Raw genomic sequence first — 25,818 nt, forward strand, 5'->3', positions numbered from 1 at the left:
AAGTTGATTTGTTTACCGTTTCTGCTAGTGCGGGCAGGGTGCGCACCCTACGCAGAGTTATGCGTAAGATTCCCTATTCCGCAAAATATCCTTTTTTGTGACTGTTGTAAATTTGTAGCATTTCATGAGAATTTAAGTGTATTATTGTAAAATATGTAAGATATCGGAAGACATGAACCATAGAATATAGTCGTTCGATTTGTAGCTGGTCTAGAACGGCTAATCCTTTGTCTATTGATAAGTAACACCGCACGTGCCACTTACCTGCATAAAAAAGGTTTGGGTCGCTTTAACCGGTTATTGAATTACGAGTATATGGTAATTGAAATAAAATTCAAAATGAACTAATGGATAGTTTGCGAGCCTGTGTATGGTCCCTCTACGGTTATAGTTCGTAGCTTCGTAACTGAGCCCGGCAACTAATCCTATTGTCTATTGTTAAGTAAAACCGCACGTGCTACTTACCTGCAAAAAAGGGTCATACTTATTCTATTTGGCACCTGAGCGCAGGCTAGTCCAACGCTCAAAAAACCAGTGTAGGTGCGCTCTCCGATAACGCGCCTTTGTTACGCATCTCGATGACACATTTTAGACTGGTTCTGTAGCGTTCGACTCGCCGGCACTCGGTAACCGAAGTACGCAGGTTTTTATGCATGTGGTAGTGGCACGTGGCACGAGCGGTTTTACTTAACAATAGACAATAGGATTAGCTCGGGCTCTGTTTGAAACCTACGTAATATACTGAGTGCCGGGGAGTCGAACGCTACAGAACCAGTCTAAAATGTGTCATCGAGATGCGTAACAAAGGTGCGTTATCGGAGAGCGCACCTAGCCTACAGTCCTACACTGCTTTTTAGAGCGTTGGACTAGCCCGCGCTCAGGTGCCAATTAGAATTATACGACCCTTCTTTTGCAGGTGGTGGCACATGCGGTATAGGTACTTAACAAAAGACAAAAGATTAGCCGAACGTTTGTTGTATCCGTTAAAACGGGTACCGTAAATACGGAGACTCTGTGTGAACGGGCTGTAATGTGCTAATTATCGCACTAGTGCGGTAAAGTAGCACCATATGTACTGAAATAGTACATCGATGCTAGGGCGGAAGGTATGTCATTACTTCACGAGTACCGAGATATATTGCCACGAGGCGAGTGGCAAGACTCTGGACGAGTGAAGAATGACATTTCCGCACGTGTATCGAACGACGTTATTTAATACAGTTGCGGAAAAAGATGAACAAAAAAAGTGGCTGTGACATACACGGGCAGACAGACGGACAGACATGACGAATCCATAAGGTTTCCGTTTTTTGCCATGTGGCTACGGAACCCTAACAACAAGTAAAGAATTCTAAACTTACTTATTTTTAGATTTTTCAGGCAAAGCACTCTCATTTGTAATTGCAGCCTTCTCACAAAGGTATGGCGGTGTTAAATCAATCCCACCAAAAACATAAACGTAAAAAAGGAGAGCCAAGTTCAATACAAAAATTATGCTTGGCTGTGGGCTTCGCCGCAAAAAGAATAGATCTAAATGAGTGCCAAGTTCTATGCAAAATCCAAATATGTATTTATAGGAACAAAATAACATTATAATCAAGTATTAAACTCTATTTGTTTGCTTTATTTGATACCTATGTATAACAATTGCTGTTATTTAAAAAAAATGTGGGATCTTAAAGTAGGTTAGATTTGACTTGCCAGTTTTCATTACATCAGTCATTTTATAAAGTTATTCAACATTAGGGTGGTTCAAAAAATATTTTTTTTTTATTTTCCGACGGGCCATCCCCTTATTTTGTTACACTTATTATGCTGATAAAATACACCAAGTTTCGTAATTTTATCTCAACTACAAGGGGGTGCTCAACCACTTTGAAAATTTTGTATGTTGTATGAAAACCAAAAAACAGAAGTATTTATTATTCAGATTTTTATTTAAGTATCTGTTTTCACATTATTTGCACATGTGATGTATAAGTTTTTAAGTAGAAAAACAGTTTTATTTCTATTTTTTATAATTTTTCGAAAAGTAAGATTTTTAGAATTTCACCTAAAAAATCATAAAACATAGAAATAAAAATAGTTTTTCATCAAATAACTTTTAAATCACACTTTCAAATAATGTGAAAACTACTACTTACATAAAACTGAAAAAAATAATAACTTGTTTCTTTTGTATTTCATACAACTTTGAAAAATTTCAAAGTGTTTGAGCATCCCCTTGTAGTTGAGATAAGATTACAAAACTTGGCATATTTAGTCAACAGAACACGTGTAATAAAATGAGAGGGTGCCGCTTTTTCTAGCTGGAGTTTGAATTTTTCCCATACAAACGTGAACCACCCTATTCAACATATATATATTTTGTAATTCTGATAAAAACTGGCCAAGCCAAATCTTAACCTACTTTAAGATCTCACATTTTTTTAATAACAGCAATTGTTATAGGTATCAAATAAAGCAAAGAAATAGAGTTTAATACTTGTTTATAATGTTATTTTGTTCCTATAAATACATATTTGGATTTTGCATAGAACTTGGCAGTGGCACTAATTTAGATCTCCATTCTTTTTGCGGCGAGCCCCACAGCCAAGTATAATTTTTGTATTGAACTTGGCTCTCCTTTTTTTTACATTTATGTTTTTGGTGGAATATCAATACTTTTTGTAAAGAAAACTAGGCAGGTATTGAGGTTTAATGTTTTTCTTGTGTTTCCGCTGCATGGTTTTTACTTCTGTTCTTTGTATAATTATGTGGTGCCGCGCGCCGCCGACGTCACCGTTGGCCGGTTGTTTAGCGCGTATTACAAGTTTTTTGTATGGGGACACCACTTATTTTTTGACTTGTAGGTTAGGTTTAGGTACTTATATGTCAGTCACAATAAAAAATGATTTTTTTTTGTATGGGGACTCCCCCTATTTTTGTAACTTTTTTTATTTTTAGATTTTTTCCTACGCTTACACACAATAACCGAGCTGGATTCCAAATTTCATCCTTCTAGCTCATCTGGAAGTAGGTTAGGTTTAGGTACTATAAGTCAGTCAGTCATTGCCAAAATTTACGACTTTTTGACCTTCATATCTTTATAACCGTTTGAGCTAGCTTCATGAAATTTGAACTTCTAGATGTCCTTATGGATATAATTAAACACACGTAGTTTTATGTGTTTACGTTAAAGATGTTTTGAGTTATAAAAGGGTCAAAAGTGGCACCAAGTGGTTCGTGTAATATTACACTCGGCGCTGGCTAGCCAGTTCCTTTGCTTGAACTTGGCTTGACACGCTGCCGCGTGTCTAGATTTCAAACTTTGATTCACTCATTTATAAGCAACTTTTTAAAAACTTTAGCTTGGAAAACAAAGTTGTTGTAAGTAAGTTCGATCTTTCGCAGTGAAATTTTCTGACATTATTAACAGGTGTTTTTTTTTCTAGCTTTTATTCGACTATTTTTCAAATGCATGTTCTATAAGACATAAACAATTGTAAATATATAATATTGTATTATTATTACCTCCTCCTCCTTGCGTCGTTATCCTCAGTAATGAGGGTCGTGACCTCCCTTCAGAATCACCTTCTCTTTCACAATTCCTCTCCATCTGGTTCTGTCCTTGGCGGTATGGAGAGCCCTGTGGACTGTGGAGTCGAGAGCGGTGCGGATCTGGTCGGACCAACGTATTGGACTGCGTCCACGCCCAGGCCTTTTCCCATCCACTTTGCATGTCACAAAAAGCTTTTCGAGGCTGTCACCGTCTTTCCTTGCTATATGTCCGAAGTACTCAAGGACTCTGCGTAGACATTCAGATGACAGCCGCGACGAGATCTTGAGTTCTCTCAGTATGGAAACGTTAGTCCGAAATGCTGTCCAGGGGATACGAAGCATCTTTCTCCAGCACCACATCTCGAAAGCGTCAGTGCGTTTGCGGTCAGCAGCTTTCAACGTCCACGTCTCAGCGCCATACGTAAAGATTGAGAAGACTAGAGTCCGTACCAATTTGGTTTTAGTTTTTACGGAAATGCTGTGATCTTTCCAGATATTTCCAAGCTAAGACATGGCGCTCTTGGCCATGCCAATTCTCCTGCGCACTTCCTTCTCGCACGAACCATTGTTGCTGATGTTGATGATTATTACCAAAGTATCGTTATTTACGATTATTTGTGTATCGTATATTTATAAAAACAATATGGAATGTTGCCTTTGGAAACTTAAAAAATGCTTGCATTAAGAAAAACGCCTCTTCTTTGACAGGCGTTTAGGCAGTTATTCCGTTCCATGAAGACAACTTATTCAGAACGGTTTTTCAATATTCAATATTAAAAAATAAACGTGTTATAATGATGAAGAGGTAAAATAACATATGAAATATGTATACACGGCGTAACATGAGGAAAACGAATAATTTTAACCACGCATTTCTGAGTGAACGCACACAGAATGAACTTAGTTTACCTATAAGTTAATTTAAGATGTGTTAAATTTTAGTTTTAATTTTAATGTTGTTTTTATTATCATTTTGTTTGTAATTGGTAAAAAAATAATAAAATTAAAAAATTAAAAACACGACTGCTGCATTTTAAAGCGAATTGAAAGGTACCCTACATTTTGTACGCTGACCACAATACACTCTTTTTGTTTGGGCAGTCGTGTAATAAAGGACATTTATATTAGTTAAGGTCAATTTAAAAAAAAAATATATTGTTTTGTTTTTTTTTCAAGTTTTTGAATGTATTTGTACTTACTTAAAAAATAAATGTTACTGGTAAGCTTGTCACTTAAAATTGATTTTTAAATTTTTTTTCGTAAAACCCACTTTTTGCAAAGTGTTACTTGTCACTTTTTGACATCTATCGATAAGGATATTTAGCAGCAACATCACCATCAAAAAGGCATTTTACACTATGTTAAAAACTTGTTTTTTTTTAATAAAAATATCTCTGAAACTAGGCGAGTTTCAAAAAAGTTTATAGGACATTTTTGTCTCTAAATATGATCAGGAATACGCTGTTAAAATTATTCGGTTTCCTCATGTTACACCGTGTATATTTCATATTTTTACATTAACAGTAGGTTTTTATGTTGATTACGACGTTTGAAGGAAACTAATATTAACACTCATCACTAAGTAATCGTGGATTGGAACAAGTATAAATAAATAAAAATGGAAAAGTGAACACCAACTTTCCGCACGCTAAACAGCTACGTAAAGTAGCACTTTTAGAGCAACTGTTTTAAAAAAGTTGTTTTAAGTTGTTGTTGTTGCAAACGCTGCACAACTGTAGGTTATGTTTCTCTGAAAATGGACAAAGACTGAATTAAAAAACAATTAGATTTAAGTTAACATTCGGGCATTTCATAGAATTAGATATAAATGTATTGTCAAATATTTTATATAAGATGAATAACACTTGTGTAAGCAGTAGTAAGTAAATACCCCACGCGTTGAATGTTGGCCCCTATGGCAGTTCGTTTTTATATGGAGTAGCTCTCACATAAAATTATTGTAGACATTTTATGAGATGTTAGCATACTAATTTATTTAGAAGTGTAAAATGTAAGTAATAAAATTACGATAAAACATATTTCTTCAATTTTTAAACTGTTTTATTTAGCTTGACCCCGTATCTTCTTTGTATAAATCTACATATATACATTTACAGTGTGGAAAGATAAGTCGGGCCCTGGAGGGAAACTACCTCTACCTAACTTAAGCTGGCTCATTTTACTTAAAGGAGACATTCCTATATTAAAAAAAAAACTGCAATTAAATATTTTTCTTTATTTACACGACTGCCCAAACAAAAAGAGTGTATTGTTTTCAGGGTTCATGTTTGTATGTGAGTTTCTTTATTCCACCATATCTTCTGAATGCCTTAACCGATCTAGAAAAATGATATATCATTAGAATCCTTACGTCATCCCGACTAACATAGGCTACGTGACATCATAATAAAATCAATATGGCGGACATAATACATGATATTGCATGATGTTTAGAAAAAAAATTTTGCAAACCTATCGAGTGGGGCCTCAAAATGAAGAGCTTTGAAAAACGATTAAAAATATATATGCAACATACGCGTTCAAGTTTTATTTTGGTAGACATACAAACATGAACCCTGAAAACAATACACTCTTTTTGTTTGGGCAGTCGTGTAAAAAGCAGCCAAGTGCGAGTCGGACTCGCCCATGAAGGGTTCCGTAGCAGCAAGTAACATAATAAAATTGCTGTTTACGATTTATGACGATTAAAAAAAACTACTTACTAGATCTAGTTCAAAACAATTTTCAGTGGAAGTTTTCATGGTAATTTACATCATATATATATTTTTTAAATTTTATCTTTCTCTTATTTTAGAAGTTACAGGGGGTCACACATTTTACCACTTTGGAAGTGTCTCTCGTGCAAACTATTCATCTTAAAAAAATGATATTAGAAACCTCAATATCATTTTTGAAGACATGAAGACCTATCCATAGATATGGATACCCCACACGTATGGGTTTGATGAAAAAAAAAATTATGTTTCAGTTCTAAGTAAGGGGGACCCCCAAAATTTATTGTTTTTTTTTCTATTATAAAAGAAAAGGCGACAAAGAGGCAGACAGAATTACTTACACATTTATAATAGTTATTAGTACAGTTCTAATGGGATTTATAGCCACAAAGCTGATTATTTTTGACTGGTATTGTTACTACTTGGCTTGGCACCGACTTCAAACATATCCAGTTCCATATCAGTTACGCATTGACTTAAAAAAGGATAATATTTTATTTCATCCTTTTTGAAGTCAGTTTGCTTTTTTTAGGGTTCCGTACCCAAAGGGTAAAACGGGACCCTATTACTAAGACTTCGCTGTCCGTCCGTCCGTCTGTCTGTCACCAGGCTGTATCTCACGAACCGTGATAGCTAGACAGTTGAAATTTTCACAGATGATGTATTTCTGTTGCCGCTATAACAACAAATACTAAAAACAGAATAAAATAAAGATTTAAATGGGGCTCCCATACAACAAACGTGATTTTTAGGGTTCCGTACCCAAAGGGTAAAACGGGACCCTATTACTAAGACTTCGCTGTCCGTCCGTCCGTCCGTCCGTCCGTCTGTCACCAGGCTGTATCTCACGAACCGTGATAGCTAGACAGTTGAAATTTTCACAGATGATGTATTTCTGTTGCCGCTATAACAACAAATACTAAAAACAGAATAAAATAAAGATTTAAATGGGGCTCCCATACAACAAACGTGATTTTTGACCAAAGTTAAGCAACGTCGGGAGTGGTCAGTACTTGGATGGGTGACCGTTTTTTTTGTTGCTTTTTTTTTTTTTTTTGCATTATGGTACGGAACCCTTCGTGCGCGAGTCCGACTCGCACTTGCCCGGTTTTTTTGACCAAAGTTAAGCAACGTCGGGAGTGGTCAAGTGGTCAGTACTTGGATGGGTGACCGTTTTTTTTTGCATTTTTTTGTTTTTTTTTGCATTATGCTACGGAACCCTTCGTGCGCGAGTCCGACTCGCACTTGGCCGGTTTTTTAATTTTCATCGCGCGTCGTCGCGTAAACGTAAGCGTATTCAATTAAAAGACATGTCAAGATCGCCGACCTTGGCTATAACCGCGAAAATCGAAGTTCGCAAATTGCGGGCATTTTTCTCTGTCACTCTAATTACGCCTTCATTGGAGTAAAAGAGAAAGATCCCCACAACTTGCGAATTTCGGTTTTCGCGGTAGCCCCTCTTATTTCTAATGCTAAGAGAAACGAAGTATAGGTTACCAAGCAGAACGTATTACTATTATTGCTCGTCAATGCATTGCAATCGAAACCATATCATTGATTTCCAGGATAATTTAACGGTTATCGTATACAATTGGACGGAATATAATTGAGTCGTTACCTATTTGGCAAGTTACGCGTCGTCATTGTACATTTGTTCGCTCTTCGGTAAGACTTTTATAATATTTAACATGAACTTACCGTTTCGTCTATGGTTACAATATCAGAATACCGAAAATCAATTTACCTAATGTTGAATCACCTATGCTTGCAAGTAAATAACATAAGAAAATGCGATTTACGATATATGACGATAAAAAAAAACTACTTACTAGATCTCGTTCAAACCAATTTTCGGTGGAAGTTTGCCTGGTAATGTATATCATATATTTTTTTTAGTTCTATCATTCTCTTATTTTAGAAATTACAGGGGGGGGGGGGGGGACGACACACATTTTACCACTTTGGAAGTGTCTCTCGCGCAAACTATTCAGTTTAGAAAAAAATGATATTGGAAACCTCAATATCATTTTTGAATACCTATCCATAGTAACCCCACACGTATGGGTTTGATGAAAAAAAAAATTTAAGTTTCAGTTCTAAGTATGGGGGACCCCCAATATTTACCATTGATACCGGTACACAGAATACATCTACTTACCAAGTTTCAACAGTATAATTCTTATAGTTTCGGAAACAAGTGGCTGTGACATACGGACGGACGGACAGACAGACAGAGAGACATGACGAATCTATAAGGGTTCCGTTTTCTGCCATTTGGCTACGGAACCCTAAAAAATACCTAATGATCAATTAACCTAAGCTCAACCCCTAATGAACAAATTACCTAATGCACGTTTCACCTACAATTGGTTTGATAGAGTCCGTGTTAGGTTAACTGCGACCAAACAGTGCCAAAACCAACTTTCATTTCATCGTCATGATGTTAACTTATAAAAATAAAATTTTTGTGTTTTATTTATGTATTAGACTTACGAAATTATTGTACTAGGTACCTAAAACATAGCGTTTTAAAAACTGTATTTTTAAGTTGCTAAAAAATAAACAGTTTCTACTGTAAAGCTGGGAAATCATACTGTCCGACTCCCACTTGGCCGGTTTTTTAAATATTCTCGAAAACTTTTAGCGTTTTATAGGGTTTATATTATATACGTCGTAACATTAATATAAAACGGTGACATACAAGAAATACAATATTTTCTTTTCAATGTCAACATTGCTAACTCTGATTTTCGAAATATTTAGGTAATTATTAATATTTTTGTTATTTGTTACTGGTTTAAATTTGATTTGTTCTATTTGTTTATTTGTTGTTGAGTTTTTCTATTTAACATGAGTTACATGAGTGAACTTCGGAGAATGCGCTGTGTTTGGATGTGATGTTTTTGGTAAGTATCTATTGATTATTATTACCTAACTTGTATGTTTGATATTTTCATTATTTACTTTGTATTGCGAAAACCCAAATCGGTTAAACCGGTAACCAAGTGTGTGGTACAGCTGAGCCGGTACATGATACAGCTATTTCTCAGTAGAGCGACAACTAAGTACTGGAATCAGTTATGTAACGCTGCCATACATGATCCAAAAAAAAATTTATTAAGCTATGAGCTTCATCACATCTGATATTTGAGTAATTCTAAGCATTTCTAGCCTGGGGTGGGGGGAGGGGGGTACAAAGACGGCCGCCACCCGTCATCTTCAAAAAAAAAATCTATTCTGATCCTGGTGGGTACTAGGGCAAGTTTGGTATCATTTTCGTATAAACCAAAGACGTAGAATTCATTGCTGATATTTGTTTTTTTCAATTTCATAGTAATTTACAAGAAAAATGTAAAAAGGTGAAAAATTTGGTTGGAGATTTTTGCTACGAGGAGCCGAAACTACAAAAGATAGAAAGTTGAAATTTGCACACTAGATTACATTTATAAAGTGTACAAGAGATAAGAAGCAATTTTGAGAAATTCAACCCCTAAGGGGGTTAAAAAGGGGACGAAAGGATCATGCCGAATTTGACCTACGATTCGATAAGCATGCTAGATATACGATAAATTGAATCATATTTCTTACAATCTCATACATATATTTGACTCTAACGGACACTTGTTAGTAAAGAAAATAAGTTAAAGAGTAATTAAACCAAATCAACACAACCCACGCCATTACAATATAATGACATTTCATTACGGCCCCGACACTATCATGGATACTGACATTACTTTGACGGAATGACGTTTTTAGTGATAGTGTAGGGAGTGTCATGAAGGAATGACGGCAAGTAATGAAGTTTATTTTAATAATTTCCGTCAGTATTGGAGTTATGTCAAAGTAATGATACTAGAAATGACATTATACTGACAGTGAATTGATTAGAATGATGAAATCAGAAATGACAGAAAGAATGATGGACGATAATGAAGTTATTAAACATTTTTAATATTTTTGAAGAAATGTCAAAATAATGACATTATACTGATAGTGAGTGGAGCGCATCACTCTAATCCCTCATTCCGTCATTTAAAGTACTTTAGAAGAAGGTTTTATACTAACAAGAGTCATTACTGGCATTTAAATCAATAAGTGAAGTATACCTACTCTATTATCATTGCTCTAAAGTTTATTTTCACTTGACTCTCAAGAAAAAAGGAAAACATGCAGAATACGATGCATAAAGAAAATCTCTGTCCCTTTCTAAAAAATTCCATACATGAAATAAAAATTAAAAACCTTTTATTTTAAGTTGTTTACAACAATTTAATTATATTTTTACCGGGAAACGCGAAAATCGAAATTTAGTTATCTGCCTCTTTATCGTTCGAATATGCAAAAGTGAGGATGATGATGATGAAAAGTGATAGAGAGGTTAGATAACGAAATTACGTGTTTCGCGGTAGACCCCCAGATTGTGATGGATTGTGGTAGTGGCGCCCCCTACGCAGAGTTTCGAGTAATATTCCCTATTCAGGGAAATAGAATAATATTACGCAATATTCTAGCACATACTGAGGGCTTACCGCGTAATTTCGTTTTCTGCCTCTTTACCACTCTTGCGTATTCGAGCGTTAGAGACTGATAACGAAATTTAGATTTTCGCATTTCGAAGTAGACCCTCTGAATTTGCTAGTGGACCCTAGGCCGACTTTGGCGTAATATTCCCTTTTGCGTTTTATTTCGTGCATGGAGTTCAATATATTTTTTAAAATATGGTCAACATCCCTATTTCGTATATTCTGTATATGTATGGCCTTATATAATAACATGTTGTAAGTATGCACCTATCCTATAAGTAAACTCTCTGGTTTATGGCATTATTCATAAACGCGTTACTGGCCTGAATTAGCTATGAATAGTTTTGATCTTCTCGTTTTGGTCTTGATCTTTCATTTTGACTTATGTATTTGTAAGAAAGGGATAAAACATATTAACTAAATCAGGCCTGTAAAGCTTAAAAAGTTTATGACTAATTGAGGATGAATAGTTAGTGTTTTTGGTTGAATGTTCCATATAAGACTATCCCGTTCGAACTTGCTTTATGACGGACTCTTTTTTTATACCTCCTTACTTCGAACCTCCACAGATATTGTTTTTACTAAACGTCAGGTCAACCGCAGAAACCCCGACTATTTTTAATCAGCAAAATCCTAACCACTTTTTTAATAATTATGTACAAGTATTAGTATTTCGGATACCCCAAAAACCTGTTGTCTTAAAGGTCCTTCCCTCAGCATAATATATAGAATGCGACAGAAAAATCCGGTACTAAAGACTTTTTCATAAGGATCTGAAACGAAAAGAGATACTCAGATAAAGTTCGAAGGAACACAATATAGATCTTTAAGACGAAATAAATTGCATTCAGTTTTCTTCAAAACATCAATTAAATTTCTGCCATAGCCGTTTTTATTTTACTAACCAAATAAAAACAAAGTATTTTTATTATAGGTAAGTTAACTATGTTACATATCAGGTACCTTTTTTCTTAACCGAAAACGTATACATTCTTACATAAAAGAAGAATCCAGTAGGTACAGTCAGCGTCGTATAGTAGGTAGCATCCAAAGTATTCAAATAGTTCGGTACACCATATAATAATAGGTATGTATGGCGTACCGAACTATTTGGATAGGTACTTTGGATGCTACCTACTATATGATGCTGATCGTACTTAAGAATAGTTGGATTCCCGGTTCGTGGTAAGAATAAAAAAAAATATTTGTATACATTTTTTAACTACCAATCTTTCACACAGTCATGACGCACGCACGCACGAAAAGGTTGAAACAAATAAATATTCTTTTTAGTTACTTATTTCTTTTTCTGCATTTTTCTGGCTCATCGGGTATAGAGTTGCCACAGTACATAGTATAGTTACGACAGATTAGAAATATTTGAATCGATGCTTGAATAATGTCTTGGTTTTGTGTTCTTCAAAACGTACACCACAACATAACTAAGAACGGTTAGGAAAATAATAACTTAAAATTCCCCTTGACAAGTAATGATGAAAATACTGATAGAAATACTGATAAGTGTGTGGGGAGATTGTGAGAGAGTGTGACCTGACTGGATCAAACGCTGGAGCGTCATGAAATTTCATGTCATTGCTAATGATAGTGTCGGGGCCGTATGTTAATGCTAATCTATCTATACATATAATAAAGCTGTAGAGGGTCGAAAGTCTGTAGGTACTTGGAAGATATTTGAAAAAAAGTTGGCTAGGGATACTTAAAATCGATAACAGAACACGTTCCAACAGTTTTTAGAATTTTTGTCTGTTTGTCTGTTTATCTGTTTATCTGTTTATCTGTTTGTCTGTTTATTTGAACGCGCATCACGTGAAAACGGCTGAACGGATTATGATGCAAACTTTACTAATCTGTCGAGACAATCTCCGGCCAGGTTATAGGCTATAAAAATTCAACCCTTAAAAGGGGGGGGTAGCCACAAAACTCGCTTGATTTAAGTTTGCCCCTGAATCTTATGGCGCTACTTAGGAAGGAGGGGCAAACTTTTTTCAAATGTGCTACCACTATTGAGTACCCTGGTCAGTGGCGGATTTCCCATAAGGCACAGTAGGCCCGGGCCTAGGGCGGCAAGATATTAGGGGCGGCAAATTGTGACAAAAAATTCGCTGATGATAACAAAAAATAACTCAAAATTAGACCAGGCAACAAATTCTCAAAAAAGTACCTATAGAGGGAAATGCTTGCAACACAATTTTTGACTTTGTACCTATTTTTATTTGAACTATCTAAGAGGTGAACATATCAAAAGTCCCCGGCCGTAGCCCTTGAGCCAGGGGAAGAGAAAGGGTTCCGAAACTGCCGGACCAATTAAGTTGAAATTTGGCACACATATGTAAGTTTGTGACCCAAAGATGAACGTGTAACGTAAATAATAGTACATTGTGCAACATGGGGCGTAAGTTGAATATTGCAAACGAGAGCAAGTTAAATCGCGACGGCTTGCCGGAGCGATTTATAGGCTCGAGTTTGCAATATTATTACGCCCCGAGATACACACAATGTTTTTCATCACACTTGCGATACAAAAAATAAGTTTAAAGACAAAAAACTGTTAATTATGGCACTAGAAACTTCATAACTCCCTAGGGAAAACGATTTTTCTATAACTCCCGCTACGCCTACGTGCAATTCCACATTTACTGGCGAGTGTGATGAAAATAAATAAATATGGCCTCCATATTTTGGGGGGTAAATGAGAAAATTTAAAAATAAAGTTTTTCAAACTATATCGTGTTACATATCAAATCAAAGAGCTCATTGTAAGAATCTCAGATTTTTTTTATAATTTTAGGATCAATAGTTTAGCAGTTATTCAAGAAAATAGTTTTTCACATCAGCAGCTCGAACAAGGGTACTTTGCTTCTAAAAACAGTGAGCAAAATGCGATTTTGCTCACTGAGTCATTTTGTCTCACTCAGTGAGCAAAATCCCATTTTGCTCACTGAGTGAGACAAAACGAGTGAGCAAAATCGCATTTTGAGTGAGATAAAATGTCATTCAAGTGACCTTTATAGTCAAATGTCATTTCAACATGCGGGATCTAATACAAGTTCGATATACTTGGGTTTTATTATCTCTGTCCCTCTAGGTATGTTCTCACTGCTTAGGGTGAAAAATTTTGTGTACTACACGAGATCAAAGTTATTTACATCTCGTGCGCTTTTGAATCCCTTACTACGCTCAAGATTCTAAAGGAGCATTCCACGGACTGTCCCGTACAAACGCATTGTATTTCCTATGTTGCGACTTTTTTCTCGGCATTTAAAGCAGGCGATTATTTTTCTGTGCATATTTTTGACCATTTGTCATAGAAAAGGAAACTCTTATACCTTTAAATCTTCAGAAACTTAGCGTTTGTAAGGGACAACGGTAGACAATTTCATGGAATGCTCTTAAATTAGATTCACTCGCTACGCTCGTGAATCTATTATAGAATCTTTCGCTTGCACGGGACTCAAAATAAGCACTCGAAGAAATATTAAACTGTGATCTCTTGTTGTAAAAATAACTATTTAATGTTTTTGTAGGTACATGAAAGTCAATGTTATTGGTAAAACTGTCACTTAAAATGAATAAGTATTTGCTTTTTTTTTTTCATAAAACCTATGTTTCTATGATCATGTCACAAGGACGTATAGTTTCTAAGATATAATAAGCGAAAAACCGAAAAATGTGACCTTCAAACCAAACCCCCCAACTTTTGATATGTTCACCTCCTAACGAGTCCAAAAAAGTTACTAAGTAAAAAATGTGTCCCAAGCATTTCCCTCTATAATATATCTTTCCGTTGCCTGATGTAAATGTAGTCAATATGGGTGCTGATGCTGAGAAAGGGGCGGCTACAAGACTTGGGGCCTAGGGCGGCAAAGACTGCAAATCCGCCACTGACCCTGGTAAACTAACAGATGGCGCTGAATTTAATACGTAGTGACATGAATAGCCACCGAGGAAGGTTTTTGCCGTATTAACTATAAGTTTAGATGAGGGGGTACGGAATCAACAAATTTAATTGAATTACTTTGCCTTACGGCAAAGTTGATCTTCTGCCTTAATTACACTTGGGCGTGGATCCAAATCCAAGCTTTCCTCTTTCGCAGCTGGGCCTACTGCCTTGCTCACACTTCGCCAATTCAATTCACTTGGTCAATTCCAAGCTCTGCTTTCTTGCATCTTTTATGCATGAAAACAACCTCGCTGAGGCGTTTTTTTTTATCGAAAAATTTTCGCGCTCGCTACGCTCGCGTTTTTAATAACTTTCTAAGGTATGATAAAGGTGCCATTCGGGTGGCGACTGCAGCAGCATTACTCTGTTGCAACGTTACTGCTGCGGTACTGTCAATTTTCGTCATAAAATGATGTGACTGATTTCCATACTAAAAGTGAAAATGTACAACTGTCTATCATATTGCATTTTTATATCGAAAAATTTTCGCGCTCGCATCGCTCGCGTTTTCAATCACTTTCTAAGGTATGTTAAAGGTGACATTCGGGTGGCGACTGCAGCAACATTACTCTGTTACAACGTTACTGCTGCAGCACTGTCAATTTTCGTGATAAAATGATGTGACTGATTTCCATACTAAAAGTAAAAACTGGTCAAGTGCGAGTCGGACTCGCGTTTCAAGGGTTCCGTACATCACACAATTTTCAAAATTTTTTTTATACGAGAAACGTGACGTGAGTGAAACGTCTTGAAAAACCCGAATGGGTCAATCAAAAACCAGATGTAACATGAAGTTTTCTGGCGTGGTGGCATATCTCTGAAGATTAAATGCCGAACAATAGTACCTACAAGTGTCCAAATGCGTAGAGCTGAAAACTGGAGCGTCCGACGGGTCGCGCTTCCTACAACTTCCGAAAGTGTTTTAAAAGCGAAGGCCGAAGAGAGATAATACCTACAGGGTGACCAAAAAATAAGTGTATTCCCGTAGCCAAGGAGGTTTTGGGATTATACTCAGCAACTTTTAGTATGGGACCAACCCCGAAATCGCGAAAATAGAAGTATCCTCCCATAGAAAACGGACCAGCCAAAATGTATGAAACAGCCAAATTTTTCTTCGCGATTTCAAGGTTGCACGTTGGCAACGGGAATACACTTAGTTTATTTTTTAGCCAGCCTGTATACCTACTGCTTTTTAAAACACGTAACAATAGTAACCTAATCAATCAGTACAGTCAGCAGCAGAAGTTGCTAAGCGGGAGAGTGGTTTAAAATGATCTGGACGCGACTTTATAGTTAAGACAATAAGAGCATGTCAAGGTAATTTTGAACACCTCGGCCGCTTAGCAACTTCTGCTGTTGACTGTACTACAAGTACCATTGCGACTATGTGCCAGATACAGCCTAGTCGCAGTTTTTGTCTTCAGTCCGACTCTCGCTTGAAGCTAAAGGCACGCCTCTTTGGGGAGCTTCGGGCCTTCGGCCTTATGCGGATATCGGGCTAGGGCCTTCGCAATAGCTGTCTACATCACGTTTCACTTAAACCATTGCGGCTGTGTCCCTAAAAAAACGTTAACCGCATTTTTGTTCTTAAATCCGACTCACGCTTGACTCTAGATTTCTGATAGGTTTTCCTGGCATCTTTAGGTAAAGGACTATTTTGTGTATTTTTTTCAGAATTTTAGACCCAGTAGTTTCGGAGATAGAGGGGGGGGAATGGTCATTTTTTGTATATTTTCTTGAATAACTTCTAAACGTTTTATCGTAAATTTATAAGAAAAATATATTTGAGATTCTCAAAATGAGCTCTTTCGTTTGATATGTAACACGATATAGTTTTCAAAACTTTGTTTTTTAATTTTATCGTTTATCCCCCAAAAGTAGCCCCTATGTTTAAAATTCATTTGTTGACGTTACATATCCGTCTTTGGGTCACAGACTTACATATGTGTACCAAATTTCAACTTAATTGGTCCGGTAGTTTCGGAGCAAATTGGCTGTGACAGACGGACAGACGGACAGACAGACGCACGAGTGATCCTATAAGGGTTCCGTTTTTTTCCTTTTGAGGTACGGAACCCTAAAAATGTACAACTGTCTATCAAATTACGTTTTTATATCGAAAAATTTTCCCGCTCGCTTCGCTCGCGTTTTCAATTACATTCTCACCTAAGATATGATAAAGGTGACATTCGGGTGGCGAATGCAGCAGCATTAGGTACTCTGTTGGAACATTACTGCTGCGGCACTGACAATTTTCCTGATAAAATGATGTGACTGATTTCTATTCTCAGCTGTAATGTTGCAATGAACTTCACTCAATTTACCAAAAAAAATAATGTAATCTTGATGACCTTAGGGAGAGGAGGCACCAGGGTCTAGAAATGCTTAGGGCATCAAAATATCTTAATCCGGCACTGCTTCGGACTTAACCCGACGTACGTGTCGCGCTGTACGCGTTCCAAAGCCGGGCGCCTTCGGCGCCCTCGTACTCAGAGCGTCGGGAGTAGCCCGACGTACGTGGCGCGCTGTACGCGTTCCAAAGCCGGGCGCCTACGGCACCCTCATACTAAAAGTGTCGGGCGTAGACCGACGTACGTGACACGCTGTACGCATTCCAAAGCCGGGCGCCTCCGGCGCCCTCATACTAAGAGCGTCGGGCGTAACGTACGCGTTTCAAAGCTGGGCGTCTTCGGCGCCCTCATACTAAAAGAGTCGGGCGTAGACCGACGTACGTGACACGCTGTACGCTTGCCAAAGTTGGGCGCCGAAGGCATCCTCATACTCAAAGCGTCGGGCTACGCGTCATCAAAATATCTTAATCCGGCACTGCTTCGGACTTAACCCGACGTACGTGTCGCGCTGTACGCGTTCCAAAGCCGGGCGCCTTCGGCGCCCTCATACTCAGAGCGTCGGGAGTAGCCCGACGTACGTGACACGCTGTACGCATTCCACCTCCGGCGTACGTTACACCTCCGGCGCCCTCATACTAAGAGCGTCGGGCGTAACGTACGCGTTTCAAAGCCGGGCGCCTTCGGCGCCCTCATACTAAAAGTGTCGGGCGTAGACCGACGTACGTGATACGCTGTACGCGTTCCAAAGCCGGGCGCCTCCCTCATACTCAAAGCGTCGGGCGTAACCCGACGTACGTGACACGCTGTACGCTTGCCAAAGTTGGGAGCCGAAGGCACCCTCATACTCAAAGCATCGGGCTAAGCCCGACGCACGTGGCGCGCTAAATGCGTTCCAAAGCCGGGCTCCTTCGGCGCCCTCATACTAAAAGAGTCGGGAATTGCCCGACGTATGTGGCGCACTGCACGCGGTCCAAAGCTAGGCGACTTAGACTTTCTCATACTAAAAGAGTCGGGCGTAGTCGGACTACTACAAATCGCGCTCTAAAAAGTATGAAACAATAAGATTATTTTAAGAAATTACCATGCAGGAAATTATAAATGTTATAATTTTTTGAATAAAAAAATACAGCGTAATGTATTGTAATTTACAATTTTTTTTATATTTGGCACCTTACTGACACAAACCGAATTCCACGCGGGCGGAGCCGCGGGCACAGCTAGTAACAGTAATAACGCTCACTTAAAAAAAAATCATTCATACCACTAACGACATACTGTTTTAAGCACTAAGTATCAAAATTGCAAAAAGAACTGCGATACAGTAAAAACTTTTTATTTCAATTAGTTTAATTGTACCATACCCAAATGACTTACGTCAAAAGTGAATAGCGAACAAATATGGAACGAATAGAGTCGCTATGTATTGTGTTTTCATATTAATTATTAAGTACATATTTATTTGATACTATTGTATGTAGTCTAGAAGAGCACCAATTTACAATTAGCTTCCACCGGCTTTCCCTTAAAATTGATTAACGTTTTTAATTGAACCTGTAACCTTTTTAATATCAGGGTATGAATAACACGAAAATAGGTTAAAACTTAAAAATACATTAAAATAAAAGGAAAAATATAAATCTAACTTTTTTTATAAATTACCTATATGATAAACCTACAAAATAGGAATTCTAACTTCTTTGAAATAAATTAAGTTTATTATTAAGTGCCTTTTAGGCAAACATTTGTATTTGAAACATTCTTTTTTGGAATGGGTTACTTATCGAATTTATTATAAAAATCCTGTGATTGTTAGTGTATTTCTTCTCTCTCTGGAATTGAAGTAAATATATGTTTACTGAAGTGATTGGTTTTACTTTACATTTGAAGCTATAACAATTTTTACTATAAAACAGCTCTAGCTGTTATAGTCTATTCCGGTTCGCATGCTATGTCTTATTAATTTAAGGAAGTCGTATTAAATATATTATTTTATTGAAAAAAATGTATTAACCTAATACCAACTCATTCGATTTTTGTTCCTTAACAGCTTTTAAACGCCCAATATCATCGATATGTTTACACTATTTACTGCACTTTATTTCCTTGTAATAAGGCATCATAATACATGGCCCGATACAAGGCAGAATTCCTAACCTCAAAATCGTAGAGAAATTCCGCTTTTATATTGTTCTCTGAAGTGTCCGTGAATTTCTAATAACTATCGGGACTTTCATTTCATGTTTGGAGCCTAACAATATACCACCCATGTTTAGCGAGTGTTGGGCCAAACTGGTATGGGAGCGGAACATCATCCTTTGTATGGGGTTCAAGTTTTATTTTAAGCTAGGAATTTGAAACTTCGTAAAACGATATACATATTATTAAAATACAAGAAAACTAATTTCAGCGTTTTTGAAAATTCATCCCCTAAGGTGGTGAAAAAGGGGTTGAAAGTTTGTATGGATATCAAAAAATTTTTCGAACGCGGGACTTGAATCTTTGTATTTGGGGATATTATTAAAAGACAGGAAAAGTAATTTCAGCGTTTTGTAAAATTCATCCCCTAACAGGGTTAAAAAGGGGTTGAAAGTTTGAATCCATTACAAATCCGAGTAGACACACATTTCTTATTGCCTCCCAGGCTTCAAATGCTTAGAATTACTCAAGGAACATATGTGATGAAGCTCATAGCTTAATAAAAAAATTTTGGGTCAACTTTATAACTGCTTCCGCTAAAGATATCAAGTCGAATGTCAGTTAGGTACCTACTTGTATTCTTCTCGTTCTTTTTGTTGTTTAAATTTTAATGTAGTAAACGAAGCAAGTTGTTGTATGGAGACCCATGCATTAATTCCTCAGTCGATGAAATTTTGCTTGGTTATTGTATAGTATGAGCCGAAACTAACATTATAAATATCCAAAAAAAAACCGGCCAAGTGCGAGTCTGACTCGCGTTTCTAGGGTTCCGTACATAATTCCGACTCACGCTTGACTGCACATTTCTAAAAGGTTTTCCTGTCATCTATAGGTAAAGAACTATTTTGTGTATTTTTTTAAAAATTTTAGAACCTGTAGTTTCGGAGATACAGGGGGAATGGTCATTTTTTGGCTATTTTTATTTTCTTAAATAACTTCGAACCTATGTATTTTTAAATTATACAAAAAATATGTTCATCTTTGGGTTACTAATTTACATATGTGTACCAAATTTCAACTTAATTCGTGCAGTAGTTTCCGAGAAAATAGGCTGTGACAAACAGACAGACAGACGCACGAGTGATCCTATAAGGGTTCTTTTTTTTCGTTTTGAGGTACGGAACCCTAAAAACACTCCTAAGTTAGGTATTTATACCAAATTTTTTTTTACCAAATAAATTATTGGTATTTCTGCTATGATTTTTTTTTATTGTTATGTCATATATTGTTGCAATACGTGTGTGCTACTCTGCAGCGGCGCCACCATAAAGAATACCAATGAATTATATGGTGAAATGATGTACCTAAATAGTACATCATGTACCTATAATGTTTATGGCCGTACCTGTGCTAGGAAACGAAATAATCGGCATTGAAAGTGGCGCCGCTGGGGAGCATACTCCCCAGCGGCGCCACACAGTACTCATAGATAGAAATGATATTAGCTATTTTTTTCTTATGTAAATTGATGTACTAATGCTGTTTATTACGTACCTATTGAAAAAAAGAATTATTTTGCATTGATTAGTGATTTTATTTACATTTTAATTCCGCATTCCGCCTAAACGGTATGAGTTGTAAGAGAGGCGCGCGGGTGAGCGAGATGGAGATAGAAATTCTTCCCGCGGGACCGCGCTCCCGCGGCCGCCCCGATTTTCCATAATAAATATAGGTATTTGTTTATGCTTTCGTTATGTTTCTGTGTCTGTACTTCTGTATCAAAAGGAAAATTATATTAAGTACGTTGTATTTTTTTTATATTTAAAAGTATATAATTAAATAACATTTTCTGTATGATAGAGTCAGACCACAGAAAGTATGCAGCGCTAAATAAAAAGTAGCTTTTAGAAATCAGTATGTGCCAACACCATAGAAAATGGATTAAATAGTCTTGATACTTGTGAAATTTCGACCATATTTCGTCATACGTTGTATTTTTTTATAATTAAAAGCTGATATTTAAAATAAAATGTTAGCTTGAGATAAGAATTTTATCTTGTTTCATTGCGATTTTCAGTAGTCGGGTTATAGTTTTTGAACTTATTTTTATCAATAATATTTTTGTTTTGGCTTTCGTTATGTTTATGTTTCTGTAAAAAGAAAAATAGTTGTTTTTCAAGGAGGCAAAGTTGTTGTTTAACCGCTCGTTTTCAAGCTAAAGCATGGTTTCAAAGCATGAGCGATAGTTTAAAAGTCAATTCTGCTAGCAAACATAAGAAAACTACTCAAAATTTGCATTTGATTGCTTTGCCTCACATGTGAATAAAATGCAACTTTGCTATCAGTTTTTGAACAATCAAGAGAGCTTTTACCGGTTGGTGTAGTGAAAATTAAATTACTTAATGCAAATTTTGAGTTGTTAACTTATACGTTACGTATTAGGTATAATATGTATTGTCTTCGGTTACCGCGATTGTACGGTTTAACTCTAGAGTTGAACCGTACATAGAAGCTGTCACTCCACCTGAACAAGCTGGGTTCCGAAGTGAAAGAAGCTGCACGGACCAAGTACTGGCCCTTACGACTCATATTGAAGCTGGATACTAAAAATCCTTGAAGTCCACAGCAGTGTTTATAGACCTGACAACTGCTTATGATACGGTGTGGAAACAATGTCTAGTTTACAAAATATTATCGGTGATTCCAAGCAATGAGATAGCGGATCTCATAACTGGTATGTTGAGCGAGCGGGAGTTCGAAGTGTTCTTGGGAGACGCTAAAAGCAAGAGAAAGAAACTAAATAATGGCTTGCCACAAGGGTTTGTTCTAGCTCCTCAGCTCTTCAATTTATATATCCACGACCTCCCACCTACAGACGCTACAAAATTCATATACGCTGATGACATTGCACTAGTAGCCCAGTGCAAAAATTTCACGTCTGGAGAAACAACCCTTATACCGACGACCTAGAAAGGCTAACAAAATACTTTCAACACTGGCGCCCAATACCCAGTGCAAGCAAGACTGAAGGTATCGTGCTTCCATCTGAGTAACCAAATGGCTACCTATTAACCAACATAGACCGATGGGAAAAACAAAGGAAAAAAGCTCAAATACAACCAGCACCCAAAATATCTTCGAATTACTCTGGATAGATATTTCACGTACAAGGAACATCTTGTGAAGCTCTCCCAGAAACTATCAACGCGAAATAATATCCTGCATAGGCTATGTGGGGAGCATCTGCCGATTGCCTGCGCACCACTACCGCACTGGTTTAATCAGCAGCGGAATACTGTGCCCCAGTGTGGTCAGAAAGTGCTCACGTGGGCAAGGTGGATACCAAACTGAATGAGACTATGCGATGTATATCAGGAACGGTTAAGTCCACTTCTTCCCATTGGCTACCAATACTATGCCACATAGCACCTCCACGCTTGAGGAGAGAACATGCACTCAGGAAAGAAGCGGAGCAGATCAGTTCCAAACCAGTATTGCCTACCCACAATGAGTTTTTCTACCCACCACCCCAACGCCTACAGGCCCGAAGTCCTGCGTATGCTGCTGCTCAAACTCTAAATTTCTTTCTACAGAAATATAAACATAACGAAAGCCAAAACAAAAATATTATTGATAAAATAAGTTCAAAAACTAAAACCCGACTACTGAAAATCGCAATGAAACAAGATAAAATTCTTATCTCAAGCTAACATTTTATTTTATTTATCAGCTTTTAATTATAAAAAAATACAACGTATGACGAAATACGGTCGAAATTTCACAAGTATCAAGACTATTTAATCAATTTTCTATGGTGTTGGCACACACTGATTTCTAAAAGCTACTTTTTATTTAGCGCTGCATACTTTCTGTGGTCTGACTCTATCATACAGAAAATGTTATTTAATTATATACTTTTAAATATAAAAAAAATACAACGTACTTAATATAATTTTCCTTTTGATACAGAAGTACAGACACAGAAACATAACCAAAGCATAAACAAATACATATATTTATTATTGAAAATCGGGGCGGCCGCGGGAGCGCGGTCCCGCGGGAAGAATTTCTATCTCCATCTCGCTCACCCGCGCGCCTCTCTTACAACTCATACCGTTTAGGCGGAACGCGGAATTAAAATGTAAATAAAATCACTAATCAATGCAAAATAATTCTTTTTTTCAATAGGTACGTAATAAACAGCATTAGTACATCAATTTACATAAGAAAAAAATAGCTAATATCATTTCTATCTATGAGTACTGTGTGGCGCCGCTGGGGAGTATGCTCCCCAGCGGCGCCACTTTCAATGCCGATTATTTCGTTTCCTAGCACAGGTACGGCCATAAACATTATAGGTACATGATGTACTATTTAGGTACATCATTTCACCATATAATTCATTGGTATTCATTATGGTGGCACCGCTGCAGAGTAGCACACCAATACGTTACATGAATATTTCCGGTGGAGACGAAAGTTTGAACGGAGCATTTTTCCGTTAAAAATTATTAACGATTTAAGACTTTAGGTATTTACTTAAATACTATTACTATTATTCTTTGGATATTTATACAATACTTTTTATTTATTGATACTTTATCATACTGTAAAGTTTTTTCTGGCTGAGGAATTACTGCGGGGTCCACTACCTTTATTTACTAGAGTCTGCGCGGAAAGAGAAGAGTCGTGGCAGAAACGGGAACTAACATTTTAAATTTTATATGGCAATCCAACCTTTGACAACTGTCTTGTAAAAAGTAAACAAACTTCTGTCATTGTATATTTTTATTAACAAAAAGCGCAAGTTTTATGTATAAAATATTTTCAAAACACGATGAAACCGTACATAAAACCACAAGAAAAATTATATTTATCATTGTTCGGTTTTGTCAGCGGAAAGAAAACGGCTAAAAGCCGACTATCGACTTACAAAAAGTCGCGGAACGTGTTTCCGCTATTCGCGGGTATTGATGTTGTATTTAATATTAAATAATTACCTATTTAATAAGCCCCCTAAGTAACTTGTCTCCGGTAAATAATCGGTAAGTATATTCATTCAAAATATATTAATTTTCATAAATATGCAGGTCATTCATGATCTTTAAAATAACTGACAAATAGTCTTGATACTTGCCATTTTATGCATATGTAATTTTTTTTTCAGGATTGTGTAAAAGTACCTACGGTATCTCGAATAAAGGACCGCTAAGTAGGTGATAGGCAAGAATTCGTAATCTACGTGCCGGATTCAAGCACATCCAGTTCCTTACATCAGTCCCTGGTTCTTCTGAAGCTAGCTCAAACATAAGTGACATTGAATATTTTAATTAAGACGTCGATTACAAAGAATAAAACCTTTTCATAAAAATATTTCTTTATTTGTAAGTTCGTTTACTAGGTTCTGTTAGTTACGAAATTATAAGTATTTCATATTTAGCAGACTTTTCGGCGAAGTAAAATATCGTGAGATGAGAGAACCGGACATATCCCAATAAGGCCTACCTACTTATGCACTATTTTTATTCATATTCATATTTATTATTAATAATGTACACATACATTACAAGTCAAGTTTACAATGGGTGAAATATATCCCAGATAGTAAAATTACAGTTCTAATGCCCAATTTCTACCCGATCTACCCGGTTTTGTATTAAAATAACTGTTGGACTGCACAGATTAGGTAGTACATAACTACATAAATGAGACTCTATCTTGTTTGGTACTAAAATTACAGTTGTATTGGGCAGATTCTTAACTAGTTTTAGCAGTTTTGTCAATCGCACTGTCACTTTTTTGTATCTGAAACATAAAAAAAAGTGTGTTTTAAAAAGAAAACTAGTGCCTGCGCTAAATCAGAGGATTGATTTGACGAGCCGACACCACCACCAGGCTCCGTTTAGTAAGCCATGGTAAAAAACCGGAACAAAAGGGGTACAAGTATCATGACCTTTAGTGTCGTACTATAATCACGTGACCAGTGTTGTCAGCATAGCAAAAACCATAAAATAGCACTGGCGCGCCCTCAAATCCCACGACTCTTCTCTTTCCGCACAGACTCTACACTATTTATTACCAAGTAATTACTAATTACAGTGTGTTTGACAAGAGCGTGATCAGTGTGTGTATTTTAAGGATGTGGCACAGAAAAAAAAGTACTGGCTAAATAGAATGTTCTTTTGCCTACAATGCTTCGTAAAAAATAATAAAAAACTTTTGACAGTTTCCCACCTAATCTTTATTAAAAAAAAAGAATGTCGCTTACGATTCACGTTATGAGGCAGTGTTCTTCTGTACGTACGTACCCGAATGGGCCCAAAATGTCACGAAACCAAGCTGATTGCATATAAATAAATCGAAGGCGTTTGTAATTAAGGGGTTGAAGCATTATATTATGGAGTATAAAAATGAGTACGACTTACCAGAACGTGGGAAAAATAAAAAAGACCTCCTCCACATAGGATTTAAAAGGGGTCTTACAGTTGTTTTCAAAAATCCACTTAGTTACTATCATTGCGTTCTGGGCCTTCTGGGCAACTAAAAAAAAAAGGTTTGGAGATATTCTC

General features: G+C 36.8%; 2 long non-coding RNA genes across 2 annotated transcripts in view; one reads left to right on the forward strand and one right to left on the reverse strand.

Annotated features, from left to right (window-relative positions):
• Positions 1 to 3,456: 3,456 nt before the first annotated feature.
• Positions 3,457 to 4,651, reverse strand: LOC134678785 (uncharacterized). Its single transcript, XR_010100242.1, has 2 exons — positions 4,132 to 4,651; positions 3,457 to 3,513 (listed from the first exon to the last, which is right to left on the reverse strand). It is a non-coding gene; the product is annotated as an uncharacterized LOC134678785 (long non-coding RNA).
• Positions 4,652 to 8,234: 3,583 nt separating this feature from the next.
• LOC134678783 (uncharacterized) overlaps positions 8,235 to 25,818 on the forward strand; it is a 101,711-nt gene continuing 84,127 nt past the window's right edge. Inside the window, exon 1 of the long non-coding RNA XR_010100240.1 lies at positions 8,235 to 8,362. This is a non-coding gene — a long non-coding RNA (uncharacterized LOC134678783). The remainder of the gene's footprint in view (positions 8,363 to 25,818) is intronic.

Source organism: Cydia fagiglandana, chromosome Z (assembly GCF_963556715.1).
Source record: "Cydia fagiglandana chromosome Z, ilCydFagi1.1, whole genome shotgun sequence".
Classification (NCBI taxonomy): domain Eukaryota; kingdom Metazoa; phylum Arthropoda; class Insecta; order Lepidoptera; family Tortricidae; genus Cydia; species Cydia fagiglandana.